At 34.2% G+C, this 16,010-nt stretch overlaps 2 pseudogenes; both read left to right on the top strand.

Moving 5' to 3' along the window:
• The first annotated feature begins 1,319 nt into the window (after positions 1–1,319).
• On the top strand, positions 1,320–4,017 carry LOC120118840 (annotated as a pseudogene).
• A 1,400-nt stretch (positions 4,018–5,417) lies between these two features.
• LOC120118458 lies at positions 5,418–13,733 on the top strand (annotated as a pseudogene).
• The last annotated feature ends 2,277 nt before the right edge of the window (positions 13,734–16,010 follow it).

Genomic DNA, 16,010 nt, shown 5'->3' with positions numbered 1-16,010 from the left:
TAGCCTCCATATTGATTCCATAAATCTTTCTCTTTTTCATATTCAATTGCAGACCAACCATCAATTCAAAGACCGATAAGACCCAACTAATGTTCCTAAGTTCCCCAAAAGAAACATTACAAAAAATAATAAAGTCGTCAGCAAATTGCAAGTGTGAAAGCATTAGAGAGCTCCCCTGACCACCAATCTCAAACCCTTTAAACAGCCCAACATTCACAGCTTTAGTTAACAAAAGGTTCAACAGCTCACCTATAATATTGAAAAGTAAAGGTGACAGAGAAGACCCTCACCCTTTCGAAATCTTGAATTCTTTTGTGGAAGACCCATTAACTAAAACGGAAATGGATGCCGATGATAGACATAAATCAATTCACTAACACCATCTCATACCAAAGCTCATAAGAATCATAATTTTTAGCAAAATTCCCCAATCCACTGAATCATACGCTTTCTTGAAATCCACCTTAAAAACGACACCCTTCAACTCCAAAATTCAATGGCCTCATTCGCAATAAACAAATAGTCTATGATCTTCATTCCCGGTGTGAAAGGAAATTGAGATGGACCGATAATCCCATCCATACAAAAGTGTAATCTTCTTGATAATACTTTTGACAAAATTTTATAAAGCTCCCCACAAGGCTGATTGGTCGGTAATCATCCAAACCTTCTGGATTGATCTTCTTGGGAATAATGGTTAAAAAAAGTGATTCACCTCCTTGTCACATACCTTTCCCCTGAAGAAATCACTAAAAAGCTCAATATGTCACTTTTCAAAATCTGCCAGAAACTTTTGAAGAACCCCACGTTTAACCCATTCGGTCCGGGAGCTTTGTTACTGTCTGACGCAACAATTACCTCCCAAATTTCCTCTTCCGAAAATGGCTTCTCCAAAGATGAGCTATGATCCTCCGACAACTTTGGGAAATTCAGATCCATCTCTTCGACTTCGAGCGTTATTTTTCGATTAGAAGCATCTCTAAAGAAATCCGCCACACATTTTTTAATCAAACCCGGTTCCGAATTTTGGTGAATTTTAGAGCACTTCTCCATGTTGTAGTAGTAATTGATAATTTTCCAACCTATACTCTTGAAGGGGGATGTTGAGGGTAATTACCTCAACAAAATGAAATTTAAATAAAAAGGAAATTTTATTTCATGTTTTCTCATGTTTTAACCGAGACCTCTAATTCTTATAAAAAAAAAATTCATGTTTTCTTATGTCCTAAAACTTTTATGTTTCTGTACGATGCAATTAAGGCTCAAGGATCATATGTTTTCTGAAATTTTACATCGATTTTAATTTTATTCATCTTATAATGAAGGGCAGTGTTTGGTCAGCAGTCCCACCAATTAACAACTCATCCTCAAATCAGTCCAAGCCTATTATCCTAACAGTGGCTTCTATGGATGCTGCATCATTTTTTCGGCTCCTATATCTGTAAGTTCATATCTTTCATGGTAAGATCATTTATATGTGTTCTTTGCCCAGTGAATCCAATCCTTTGTTCACAATACTTTTCAGGGAGTTATATCATTGCTGGCAGCAGTTGATACCCTTTCTCATGTAGATGGTTTAGACGAACTTAATAAACAGGTTTTGTATGGCATTCTTCCTAGCTACATTCCTGGGAATGTCAATCTCCAAGTTATCTTTTTCATTTGTTAAACGTTTCTATAAATTTAGTGCAGCTTGTCTTTCTTGTTTTCACTGGCAAGGCTTGGGGTTACCTTGATAGCAGGAGATTTTTACTTGAACTTGATCAGCAGTCAGATGCTGTTCATGGTCTCAAGAGCACACTGATTCAGTTGGTACGCTTCTCCCTTGGTTGAATTTGTTTTGCAGCATGTAATTGGAGGGAGTTTCTTTGGCTAGTATTACTGTTGCTCTCTTACTGTGATTAATTAAGATTACCTGAGTGCATGTGTATGTTGTGAAGTAATCTATCCTTCATTTTTGCATTTTCTATGTTAAGTAGTTTCCCTGTGATTTGTGATTCTTGTCAAGTTTGCCCTTTGATAAACGTAATTTGTTTCTTTGATTGCTTGGAAAAGGTCATGGAAGGGAATAAAACCTTATTTGCTCACACAAAGGTTGCAAATGGCTTGCTTATTTTATGAATATTAATATTCTATGTGCAGTGTACGCCAAAAATTTACTAGAAACATTCTACACATGGTTTTTTGTCACTGCCGTAGGTTAAAAAGGTAGAGATGATAGATGGAACTGTTGATTTGACTGATTGATTATTGCAGCTATGTGTTGAGGCATTACTGCCATTTGCTTTTATATATTGCTGCTGCTTTAATCTAATGGTGATGGGGGATCATTTACGATAGGGGGAGCAATGAAAACATTTTGATCTGTGGGCCCTATGTTTAAATTCAGTTATTGTCACTTGCATTTTTCTAAACCAATTTCCCCTCATCCTGGTTTGTTTTGCTTTAGATTAGCTCTATAAAATTATTACTAGGAGATAGCTTCCATGATAATTACACTTATCTGCAACATCCAGTTTTTCATGATTGAGATAGTTTATAATAAGTTATGCCGGCATGCTTAGGAGGTTAATGCCCTGCGTTCTATGCTTTCATGTAAATTGAAGGTACTCAAATTAATTATTATGTATTTATAACCCTTTGATAACTAATATTCCACTATTGCTTAAGTCTCTCTGGTTATTAATGTAGGTTTCATCTGGTGCAAATGAAGCTTTGGATGCCTTGAAACTTGCTCAAGAGTCCCTTAAATCTGAGGGTGTTACAGTTTCAAATGTCAGCTCGTCAAATCCTGGAATTCCTCCATCATCCTTGATGGCATTTTTGAGAAAGGTTTTGGGGAGTACACTTGTTCTTTTCATATTAATTATTTTTAATTAGAAGATCTACCACTATGCACTACCAATCCTTTCTCTTTATGCAGTACATATACGAATTCAAAGTAAAACCGTATCTTATAATCTGCTTTTTGATCCCTTAGTAGAACTCTTCAACTTCTGGGATTGTGTTAGCGGAGTTTGATACTGTTTTTGCCAACAAGTTCTACCATAGTCATCTTGATGATTCAGATGTGTTAATTTGCATTCTTGTTTGTTTTTCTCTGCTGTCTTCCTTTTTCTTTGCGTTACTCAAATTTGCAACTACTGTGGGCATCATCTATATTGCTGCAAATATAAACTCTTCATCAATAGTCGCAGCTGCTTATCTTGTTGCCCGGACCCTCTTACGTTCTCGCAAGTGAAAAAGGATTTAACCGGTTCAGCTCTAAGTGCAACCAATGTGAATGCCTCTCTTGTAGAAGAACTAATTAGTTGCTTGTTGGACTGTAATCCTGGTCTGTCATGTCGGTTAGTTAGTAGCTATATTACGAGCGCCAATACATGGCCAAGCCATTATTTTGGCGTTGTTCTTGGAGAACCTTCCTCAACACCTTACCCCAATCAGGTGGACGACATTTCCAGGTTCATGTGGAACTTTCTGGCAGATAGAGCATCAACTCCCAAGGGCAATACTTCTGTTTGCTCAGAGGATTGTGGAAAAAACGGTGGTGCGCGCATTAGAGCAGAAATCGATGGAAAAGGTGTTTGTGTTATCTCCACAACCAGGTAGCATCTTTGTGATATCTCCACATTGAAACAGTTTATATCATTAAATGTGATTGAGAATTAGCTATTTAACTTGCAAAATGGCCGAGTAGCATCTTTAATGCGATCGTTATATTTCTAGAATCATAAGCAAATGTGATTCCTCATTTTAGGTACAACTCGCTTGAAGTTTGACTCCGGAACCTGGAAAGTGCTGACACCGAACTCCGGCGATCCCATGGGCATGCTTGACCCTGTTTGGACAGAGAGCAATAGGAATACGATCGGACCCCGGGTCTACACCGTACAGGAAGCTGCATACGACCGACTGGTTCTGCTTGGAGGTTTAACTGTCACAGCGTTTGCTTATTTAGCAATAGTACTTACAAGAGCCAACATAACAAAGGTCTTGAAGCAAAATTATTATTATTAATTGGTATATTTTATCTTGAGAGAAATTGACAAAAGTAATAAAAAATTTAAATTGAGACACGGTGACCAATTTTGATGATTTTCGATTAGGTCTTGATGGCACGGTAGAATAACTTTTAAAATTGAATTTTAAATAGAGTACATTTATTAATTTGATTCTAATCTATTCTGATGTATACCTGTCTATTAGTTAGGTCAACTGCCTAATCGGTAAACGTTGACCAAAAACAGGGATGATGGATTTAATTATGATTAGTCCTACTCCAATCAACTTGAATTAAAATTTTAATAAAATCAATATAAATTCGTTTTTAATTTTAAAAATTCTAGAACAAATTATTAAATTCAGCTCAAACTCGATCACCTTCAATGGCGCGGATAAAATTGAAAGTTTCTATCAGATCCTTTTATTATAGGGACTACAAATTTAGTCCATTTATTATTAATGAATCAATTTAATTTCTCCACTATCAAATGAATCGGTTTAATTTATCTACCATAGGGATTGATTCAAATTATTCTCTTATTATTTAAAGAGTTAATGTAAAAATAAGTGCCCACATTATACTTAAAGTTAACTTTAGGTGCTTAAATAATTTCTAGACAAAAATAGTCGCATAATGTTTCAAACGTTACACTTTTAGGTGTCCGAACTATTACAACAGTTAAATTTTATATGCCTGACGTGTGTTACTTAATGATCGAATTTAATGAAAAGCACCTAAAAGTATAAAGTTAAAAACGTTAGACACCTATTTTTAACGAAAAGTTCTTTAAACATCTAAAATCAATTTTAAGTGTAATTTGAACATTTATTTTTACATTAAGCCTTATTTAAATGCATCGATTTAGTCCCTATACTAATAAAATATCAAATAATATAATTTCTTTCAGATACTTAACACTTACTGTTTAAAAATGAAATTTTAATTGTTTTCTCATTCTCATTTCAACTTCATACAAAAGATTTTATTTGTAAAACCATAAAAGTTATAAACTATTAACTCTCCTAAACAATAATTGTCATTTTCTAAAGAAAGTGTTAACTCTGTAAAAAAAAATTAGAATTATTTAATTCATTTCACTTGTATATATACTAAATTAATCCATTTAATGGTAAAGAGGCTAATTTGAACTAATCTCAATAAAAGAAGGATCAATTTGAACCATTTAATAGAAAAAGGACTAAATTTGTACAGTCCTATAATGGAGTGACTTGACAAGTAGTTTCATCTACGAATAAACTAAGGAATCTACGTTCAAAGAACCAAACTTAGCCTCTCTTCCACCTGTTAAAGCCAGATTCAGTGGACTTCCTTTCCACTTTATTAATGGTGGACCATTATGCTAGTCCCACTCGCCTCTCCAATCAATTTCCATTCTCCCAAACTTAATCATAAAGCCAAAATTCCCATATTCAGTATTGTCACCGTCTTGGGAGGATCAAATTCCGTTCCATTTGTGAATTCGGAGAATGAGAAAAAGATGAAAAGAAAACCCTCGGAAAACAATGTATGGGAATCAAACTGATAACAGTTATAGATTACAAGTCCAAGCGGATGGTTTCGAGCATCAGCTGCAGTGCAAGGAAATGATGGCGTCCTTCAACAGAAGCTGGGCTCAGCAGACTGAAGAGAGTTACCAGCTGCAGTTGGCGCTGGCTTTGCGGGTTTCTTCGCAGGCTGCTTCTGTTGCTGATTCAAACTTCTTGGATTTCGGTTCTGATGCTAATAGTAACAGAGTTTCCTCTTCTTCTTCACCTCAGCATGTGTCTCATCGATTCTGGGTTTCATTCCTTTCTTCTGATTCTTTGAGTTATTCCCTTTCCCCCTTGAATGTTTGGTTAATAATGGGTTTAATGATCTATGGTTGGTGATTAATTGTTGGGTTTTGTATCAATAATGTTTCTTCAATTTCAATTGGTAGTTTTGTTTAAGTTTTTCATGTTCTTTTATTTGTTTAGGGGAAATAAAACTGATAGGCCATGCCCTTTCTTTGTGTATATAAATTCAGTATTAAATAATTTCTAGGCTTTTTATCTCTTGTTGGTCAAATAACGTGGGTTTATCTTTTAGAGTTCTCAATGTAACCATATTCTTTACAATTGTAATGAAATATTTTATTCATGAAGTTGTACCTTCAATAATCACCGTTTAAGCTTGCATATATTTACTACAACTTTTTGTGTCTGAATTTCATCTGGGAAAAAAATAGTTCTGGGTTTTATTAATTGCAGGTTGAAGAATTTACGTCCTCGTGACTGGAAAAGTTAATAAAATAGATTATAACTCAATGATTTGGTAGTTAAGAGCAACTTATAAGGTGCTCTGATTTCCTTTGATTCAGGTAAATGGCATTCTATCTTCCTTTGATAGAATTCCAGATGGATTTTACCTAGTCAATGGGGTGGATCCTTATGCATGGACCATATGATCAAGGAGAGATTGGCCAGATTCCGTCCCTTGAGTCATTGAAGGCCATTGATCCACATGATGATTTGTCAATTACTGTTGTTTTGATTGATAGATTGAGGGATCCTAGTTTGAAGGAACTTCAGAACTGGGTTCTCAATATTTCTAGCAGCTGGATCAGCACAAAAGAAGCAATAAATCAGCTTGCATGTCTAGTTTGTAACCAGACGGGGTATGTTCTCCACATTGCTTCAATTTTAGATTTTGATTGTTTTATATCACCTATCTCACGAATAAAATTTTGTTGTCACCACTAGGGGTACAGCCTCTTCCGAAGAAGGTGTTTATAGACAATGGAAGGAGTGCACTGAAAGTTTGAAAAACTGCCTAGGCTCTATTGTATTTCTGATCGGAAGCCTATCTTTTGGCCTTTGTGTCCATCGTGTGTTACTATTTAAGGTATATCTGCGAATACAATTTGGTTGTCATTTTATGTGCGTTAGTACATATATCAGTTAATTATTACCCAATTTTTATCTTTTGTAGGTATTGGCAGACTTAGTTAACCTACCATGTCGAATCACGAAGGGTTGCAAACATTGCCGGAGGGAAGATGCTTCGTCGTGTCTTGTACAAGTGGGTCCTGACAGGTAAATTGATGCTATTGTAAGGTTATGTCAGACTTTTTTCATAGCAACTAATGTTGTTAAGCTGATAAGGGTCTTGGGCAATGATTTTGAGAATATTTGTGGCATTCAAGAAAAACAGTGATTATTTGTTAAATTTTGTGAAATTTTAATCTGTGGTAAATGTTGTTACGTGGATCGAGTAAAAGATGGAATGCACTTTATCATGCATATTGAAATTCAAAATTCATGGGTTAAAATGCTTCTGAAGCTTATAGTCATTTAAGAGAAAAATGGGATTTATTGATGTTAGAATTTGCAGTGTAGAACTCTTGTTTTTTTAGGAGTCTTTGTTGATGATGTGAGTTTGTTTCAGCAGTAAGTGAAATAGCTATAAATTTATCTTTGAACAAGATAATTGCTTTTAAAGTTACTCACATTAAGATTTAAGTGGTATTGTTTGCGTTATCCCACATTTTTTACACTTCTTTGTGCCTTGCATTCAAGTTGAGAAACTAAACCTATTGCAAATTGGAATTGAATCCCACTCTTCTTCAGATTGTTTTCTCCACCAGCATTTATTGGAGTGTATATGGGTTTTATTTAGCTGGTGAGGTGTTAAATCTTTGCAAAATGAAAGCTTCTTGAATGATGATTTTTTAATGTCTCAAATTGATCTTTATACAGTAGTTAGACATTTTTGTTGGTATATCATTTTGAAGTTTGAACTCTATGAAGCCACACTTCAGAAGATCCAGCTCCCTTCCTCATTTCATGCTGTAACATACAAATTTCCAGGGAATATTTGGTAGATTTGTTTGAGGAGCCTGGAGCCTTAAGCCGGCCAGATTCCTCACTCAATGGTACATCATCAATTGTAGTTTCTTCACCACTGTGTCATCCAAGATTTAAACTGGTTGAAACTGCTACAAGCATCAAGACATTGGCCGAACTCTATTTCATTGATAATCAATCCCATAAACATGCTCGTGACGATGCTTCCTCAGGTAGTTCTCCTGGTTTTTTATCCACTTAGTAAGAGGCCATGTGCTTGATATTTTTAATTTCACGTTGAAAAATATTTCATGAGAAGTACTTGAATTGCTGTTTCCATCAAACACACGCACATATATAGCATTCCCTACCTCATTTTCACTCGAATCCTTTCATGGCAATTACTTCTTACTTTTTGCGTCAAACATCTATGTGCATTAATCCCTATCTGATTTTCACTCTTTGAACCCTTTCATGGCAGATGCTTCTTTTACCCCCTTGTGACTGCCAGGTTTTTTCAGTATTGTTTCCTAGGCTGCTTATTTTATATTCTAGTTATAGAAATCTTCCTATTTTTTCTTTATATCATTGTTTTAAAATTGCTTTCTATCTATAATTTTATTTAACCGTGATGTTCTTGAGGGATGCTTTCTTTTTCCTTCTGAAATGCTAGAAAAGTATAGTTTCGATGCTCAAAATGGTTTCTTAGAATACATTTTAGACTTGACAAAGAAAATGATAACATGAGCTTGCTTGAGAAATTAGCTACTGCTCGATATATGATTTTTATGAAGTTTATGGTCTTTGATTACAGCAGATAATGCTAACAATCACAATGGGCAAATTGGTGCACAGTCTAGGAAAACATTTGATATAAATGGTTTTAACAAGAATAACCATGTTTCCACCCCAAGCAACAGCAACAATGAAACTTTTGTGTCACCTCTGCACCAAAGAACTACCAGGAATATCAGCTGTGATAGAAATCTTCAGATGCAAATCTCTTCAAATTTGTTGCCAAAAGCTATCAACTCAACACACTTGATCAGAAGTCCTCTTCTTCCAAGTTCCGTTACATCTCATATGCACTAAGATGTTTATCAAGCTTTGCCATTCTCTGATCCAAGGCAATGTACTATGAACTCCAGGCAACCGGATGATCCAGTAACGTGTTTTGACACGGAAGATTTAAATATTCCTTGGAGTGAACTTGTTTTAAAGGAGAAAATTGGAGCAGGTATTTGATAATTTAAACTCAGAAGGACATGACAATTAACAACTGCATGATTTAGTACTAATATTGCACACTGCTCAGTTCTCATTCATGATTTGCAATGTATTTTAGCATATGACGTATTCAAAGAACTTACATTAAGGATGCTAATAATTTATTTTCAGGTTCTTTTGGAACTGTCCATCGTGCTGAATTTCGTGGTTGCGTAAGCACACTTTCCTCTTGTCTCCATGGATTGCTACTTGTTAGTTGTTAGTTTCCTTGTATCTAAACTTTCCCGCTTTTGTTGTCAAATGAAGGAAGGAGCACAGAAATTGATCATTTTCTTGATTCATGCTCTTCTTGGAGATGCTGAAAACGTGAAATTAATTAGAATATCCTAAATCACCCTTCTTAAACTTGGTCAAAGAACATTATTTTTTTTGGTTCTTTTTTTTTACCATCAAAAACCCCTTTTACTCGCAGCTCTAATGGATTTCTGGCACATATGTTTCTTGTGCTGCACCTGTTAACTTATTTTATACTAAATGCACCATCAGGAAGTTGCCGTCAAATTTCTCATGGAGCAAGAGTTTCATATAGAATGCTTCAGGGAATTTTTAAGGGAGGTATAATCAGGCTACTATATTCCATTTGTTTGTCCCTTTTAGTTTTCTAAATCACCATTTTTTCATTTCCGTTGCAACTTGCTAGGTTTCCATCATGAAATGCTTACAGCACCCTAACATTGTTCTCTTTATGGGAGCTGTTACTCAACCACCAAAGTTGTCCATTGTTATGGAATATTTGTCGAGGTACCCGTTTTCTTTCTTATTTCTCTCTTATGTGCTTTCTTTGCATTCCAGCTCAAACCCGAGGTGAGGCCCTTCTGATACAAAAAAATGTTTCTTTGGAACTAGAGGGAGCCTGTTTAAACTTTTGCAGATGCCTGATGCTCGGAGGGTTTTAGATGAGAAGCGTCGCTTGAATATGGCATTAGATGTGGTAATGTGTCATTGACAATTAACTTTGTTAGTATTTGGGATTATGTAATATTTCCATTGCATGCTGAGGCATCTTTTTCTGGTGACAGGCAAGGGGAATGAATTATCTCCATCAACATAAACCTCCCATTGTTCATCGGGACTTGAAGTCCCCAAATCTTCTGGTAGATAGTAATTATACAGTTAAAGTAAGTGTGTTGAAAACTCATTACATGCTACTTATATGTTTGTTTTTCTTTTTCCTTTTTTTTTATTTCTTTGTCTCTTTTAATGGCTCAATGAATAGATTTCATAAGCAGCTTCTTATGCAATGAGGTTCTTCAACTTTAATATCACAATCTAGATATTAAAATTATATTTTACAATTTGTTCCAGAATGCTATTTGGAGTAGAACCGTCCCCAAGAGGTAATTTATTGAATAGTTTCTGAAAATCCCTCTTTGAAATCCTCACCGGAACTCATAAAGTATACGCTTAGGTCCAGTGTAATTTTGTTTGTTGTATAGTTCTAGATTAGTTACAATCAGCTGTATGTGATAATTCCGTTAGCAGCGATACAAACTGAGATACACTGCCTTTCTGCTACATGCTTTGCAATTTGCAAGGGGGCAGAATTGCATGAGAATGACCTTAACATTTTTCCTGGAATTTTATTTGCATGATAATGTAGGTCTGTGATTTTGGTCTTTCACGTTCAAAGGCAAATACATTTCTTTCATCAAAAGCAGCTGCTGGAACAGTAGGTTCAGTTCGGATTTATTACTTGCACTTCATACTTTGTAACATTTCCTTATGGGTTTGTTATGTTATGTGCCTTTGGATGATTTGCCTACTGAAAGTTAGGTATCCTTGTTCCTTGTCTAGCCGGAGTGGATGGCACCTGAAGTTCTATGGAATGAAAATTCAAATGAAAAATCCGATGTTTATAGCTTTGGAGTGGTTCTGTGGGAACTTATGACACTGCAACAACCATGGAAGCTATTAAACTCACCACAGGTCTTTCATCTTTCATTTCATCAAATAAATAAATTATCCACAAAAATCTATTCACCTCTGTTGCTTTGGCACTTAGAAAAATCTGAACATACCCATCTTGGACACATACCAATGGATATGAGGATGTTAAAGGAGAGTTTTGGCTCTATTTGGGGAAAATATTTTTCTTAAGAGAGTTTTGGCTCTAATATTTAAAGGTCGGAGACTCTGTTAGATGATATAACTAAATTCTCTGCTGTAATCATTCCTTCAGTAGGGTTCAGTGATTGGTAGATTTAGTCTAGAAAAACTGGAAACCAACTTCACAAGATATTGTCTCTTGGTGATAACCGAAATTGAAAGATATTGAATTGGGTTTGGAATTTTGGGTTTATATAATATATGTATTTATTATATGTTTTAAATTAAGTCTGTTTATTTGGCCAGTTCGGTTAGATATTTCGAGAACTCATAATCATTTGACTTAACCTATTAAAACCGACATAACTGAATTGCCTAAATTGAATAGCATTGCTTAATGCGTTCAATCGAGTCGAATCGAGTCAAAAACTTTCGAGTTGACAAGTCCTATGAAGTTGATTTGAAATTTTTTCGAGTCGAGTGGGGTTTATAAAATTTGAGTCGAGTCTCAAATTTTTTGAGTCGAGTCTCAAATTTTTTGAGTTTCTATTTAAATTTAATTATAAATATTTATAATATTATGATATTATTTGATTTCAATTTAAATGATTTTATATAACCATATACAATACATATATATTTCTTCTTATTTTTTTTCATATGTGATACATTTATGATACAAAGTAGAGGGACTCAACTTAAACTTGAAAATCAATCTACTAATTACTAAAAATTTTGAGTTATTCGAGTTGTATTTTACAACTCGGTTTGAACTTTGAAAATTTTTTGAGTCGAGTCAAGTTTATGAAACTACAACTCGAAGTAAATTCAAGTCGAAAAAATCGATTTTTCGAGTCGAGTCGAGTTTTGCTCACCCCTAGCATTGGTTAAGTTAGTTAAGCTTGTTTTAACTGACTTTTGCTCGGAGCTATCAACCACTGCAAGACGGCTGGTTATTTTATTGAGGATTAATACATAATTTAGCACCTTGAACTATATGTTTTTCTTTTTTCTTTTTTTGATTAACCTTCAACTATATTCAGTTTGCTAGTTTGGTACCTAAAGTTTTTTTGGTACCAAAGTGGTAAAACGGAAATAGTTTAAGGTTTAAATGTAAAACTTTTATATTTATATACTTTTGATGCAGAAGCATATACAAATATATGTATATGGTCTTAAAAATCTTGGTGATTTGTTTCTTAGGTTGTGGCTGCTGTAGGTTTTAAAGGTAAAAGGCTCGAGATCCCAAGCAATGTAAACCGAGTTGTGGCTTCCTTGATTGAACTCTGTTGGGCTCAGTAAGTGTACTTTCTTACTATTATCAACTGCCAAAGTTTGTTGCACTAATGTTTATATGTCGATAATCTCAGAACTTGTCAAATCACTTCTCACTTCTGAAAATTTGAAGCCATCAACCAGATACAGTACTCAGTCTCTAAGATAGAAGAGGCAATTAGATGAGTTTGGGTAATGTCATTTCTAGTTTCTGATTGTTTCATGCTCAGGCATCTTTAGGCATTAGATCACTCAAGCTCATGTTCATGCCATTTTTGGGTTCAGGTCACCCAAGCTTCTAAGATCTGAGCTCTTGTCACCCATCTTGCTCCAACTCCATTTTTTTTGGTTGAGGAATTCGTGTTCGATACCGTGTCCAACACATTGATATATGGATATGACATCCAAGGATCATCCGAATTCATAAAAGAATTTTGGAAAAATCTGATTGTACCCATATGGAATACATACTGATAACCCACAATAAGACCCAAATCCAACTAACATAGCTTATCATTTGGGGTTGTCAGTTGCTTGGGTTTGAGTCATATTTTCAACTTGTTTGGGTTACTGGCCATCTTGGTTTTCAACTCACTAGGGTTCTAGTCGACTTGGCATAAGTGGAACTTAATAACCTTGTACACCTCTTTTGACCCTTGCAATCATTAGTCATTAAAAAAATTATGGCCAGAATAGTAATAGAAGAAAACCTTCTTTATCCAAATAACCGCTTTTATTACACTCAAAATAAGCTCTTTACCCTTAATTTGTTTTCAAGTAAGCCTTGAATTACCAAAGTAATCACTTAATATTTAGCTTTTAACATAAATCAAAATTAATTTGAAAAGGGTGCTTATTTAAGAAAAGTGAAATAATTCAGGTATTTATCCATAGTTGGAATTGGAACGAAGTTGTTTGAAACAGCAATTTGACCATGATTTTCCATCTTGTGGTTATTTAAATCAGTCGTTTATATTAAAACTTTTCATCCATTGTTTACTGGGGACCCCTCTCTTCTTTTCTCCCACCTAATATTGATGTAACAATTGTTCTTTCATTAACCTGCAGTGAGCCTTCAAAACGCCCTCCATTCTCCTATGTCATTGAATGTTTGCAGCAAGTGATCGAAAATACTTAACCGCTAGAACTTCATTGACAGATTCCATGATGGCTACAACCTGGGTGCATGTAAGCGTATGCTCTGTCTATTTATTCTTCACTGTTATTTGGATACAAATATGTTCAATTTTCATTTTTCCAATATTTCGATGTGTTTGGAGGATCTTTGAAGGATCATATGATTCATATCATCAAACCTATGCTCAGATATGCATCAAACATGGTTATATTCAATTTTTTTCTGTTTTTTCATGTATTTAGAGGATGTTTAGAAAATTGTATTCCCTTACCATATCTAGGATACTAACAGGAAAATGAAGAGACAGGGTAACAGAGGATAAGTGCCTGACCCAGCCTGACCCATGAATCTACTCTCCATCCTTTAGGTTTTGTCTTAAGTTAACCGTGTCATCCTAATCTAAAGTATCTTGCACATGGTTCACCAAATGTATGAAAAACCTTTTTAAAAATTGTACGCTTTTTGGCACAATATCCGTATCTGACACTCGTTTGGCTCTAGGCAACATAGGTAGTCAATGACTCAATATCTTGGTGGTAGATGCTTCCTAGACACATGGTGTACCCTTGATTGGGTTAAGTTCATTAAATATATGATGATTAACTTTATATTTTCTTTCCTAGGAAATATACAACAAAAGTGAAAAGAGAGGTCCAAGCATAAACAACTACTTGTTAGAGTTAACGAAGTTTATTAGAATCCGAGAGGATGGTACAAGCTTGGTTTCATACGTCAAGCTGAAGAGCCATGCTTTTCAGTATATAATGGAACTCTATACTATGACAGTTGAACTGCTTGTTTTTTATTCGACTCATGTAGGTACCTGTCTACGATTTTTTTTCAAAATTTTCTTGTATTTGAAGGATCCTTGGAGGTCGATTTCTGTTATATTCGCGTGTCTGGGTGTGGTTATTTTGGAAAAAATTTAAGGTGGGTAAAATCAGTAAAATAAGTAATTAATAGAAGGAATTTAAATTTCAGGGTACATGCAGTCTTTAATCTCCCTCAACCATATTACCAAATCATGATTGTGTGCATTGTGAATACCATGAAAAATGGAAGAGTTGGAACCACAAAACGAGTCGAGTATTTATGAGACTTTATGTTTTCTTATAGTTGGATGAGTGAAATAGATTATTGAGATTAACAGTGGAAAAAATGAATTTTTATTATAAAATGAGAGAATAAAATATTTTAATTTAAAAAATGTTATATTATGCAAATTGATCTTAATATGATACAAGTAGGGTTGTATTCACAACACATGTCCTATTTAGGTTTAGAAATTTAAGAATTATGGTTTAGAGTTCAAGGGTTATGATTTACAACCTTCGAATATATCACAGGTCACTGATATAATCTTGCGTGTGGAATAATTTTTTACACTATTAGTGTACGAAATAATTACATTTGAGGGATTATTATTATTATTATTATCCCATGCACCAACGGTGAATAGTGATAAGAGTTTTTTAAAAGTCATGTGAGATTAAAAACAATGGTACAACATTTCATACAAAATATAGACTGAAATTACTCCTTTCAAAGTATTATATGGGCTTGTGCCATTCGTTTTGTTGAAGGGATAACTAACCCGGGACGAAGATAGAATTTTATACAAAAAGACGTGAATTTGTAAAGTTTTAAGGAGTCAAAAACAAACCATTAGTAAAAATTGAAAAAAAAAAAGAATATTTAAACTCTACGAGAATTTGAAGTTTTTATGGGAGCAGTTATTTTTTATTGTTTGGTTTGGGTGAGGAGGAGGTGTAAAAGAGGGATGATTTGGCGAGGGGTTGAAGAGGAATCTGGTTGAGTCTCAAGTACAGGTGAAGAACCAAATAAACATTGTGAGTTGGAAGTGGAAGAAAGTAGCTGTGCATTTGCAATCTTACCCACATTTCTCTTTACGCTTGTATTGCTAATGGGTAAAGTACACAAATGTTGACGCTTGTATTGCTAATGGGTAAAGTACACAAATGTTGATTAAAATTTATAAAATGGTTATCCAATTATAGGACATTTTTTTCAGTCATACGACAATTAAAAATTATAAAATGATCCATTGGCGGTCGTATGAGTTTGATGTTAACTTGTTGGCTGATATATGATAAAATCTAATCTCAGAACCGTTTAAGTTACTCCCTTTGTCTTATTAAATTTGTTTACTGTTCACTTTTTTAGTCATTTTTTTTAAATTTTGATTCATTATTATTTAAAATTTATTATTGACAGAAATATAAAAAAATATATTTTAAAAACCTTAAATAAAAAAGTTTTCAAATATATATTTTATAAAATTTAATTATTTAAAATATTTAAAATAATCATTATCAAATTTAAATTTTTTGACTTTTTAAAAGTCAACAATCGACACATTTAGTTGGACCGAAGACTATATTTTGTAGATCAACTATTGGTTTATATTATGTCGTCG

This window comes from Hibiscus syriacus, unplaced genomic scaffold (genome assembly GCF_006381635.1).
Source record: "Hibiscus syriacus cultivar Baekdansim isolate YM2019G1 unplaced genomic scaffold, ASM638163v2 tig00110328_pilon, whole genome shotgun sequence".
Lineage (NCBI taxonomy): Eukaryota > Viridiplantae > Streptophyta > Magnoliopsida > Malvales > Malvaceae > Hibiscus > Hibiscus syriacus.
Note: the sequence above shows the minus strand (reverse complement) of the source record. Positions and strands in the feature narration are given on the sequence as shown.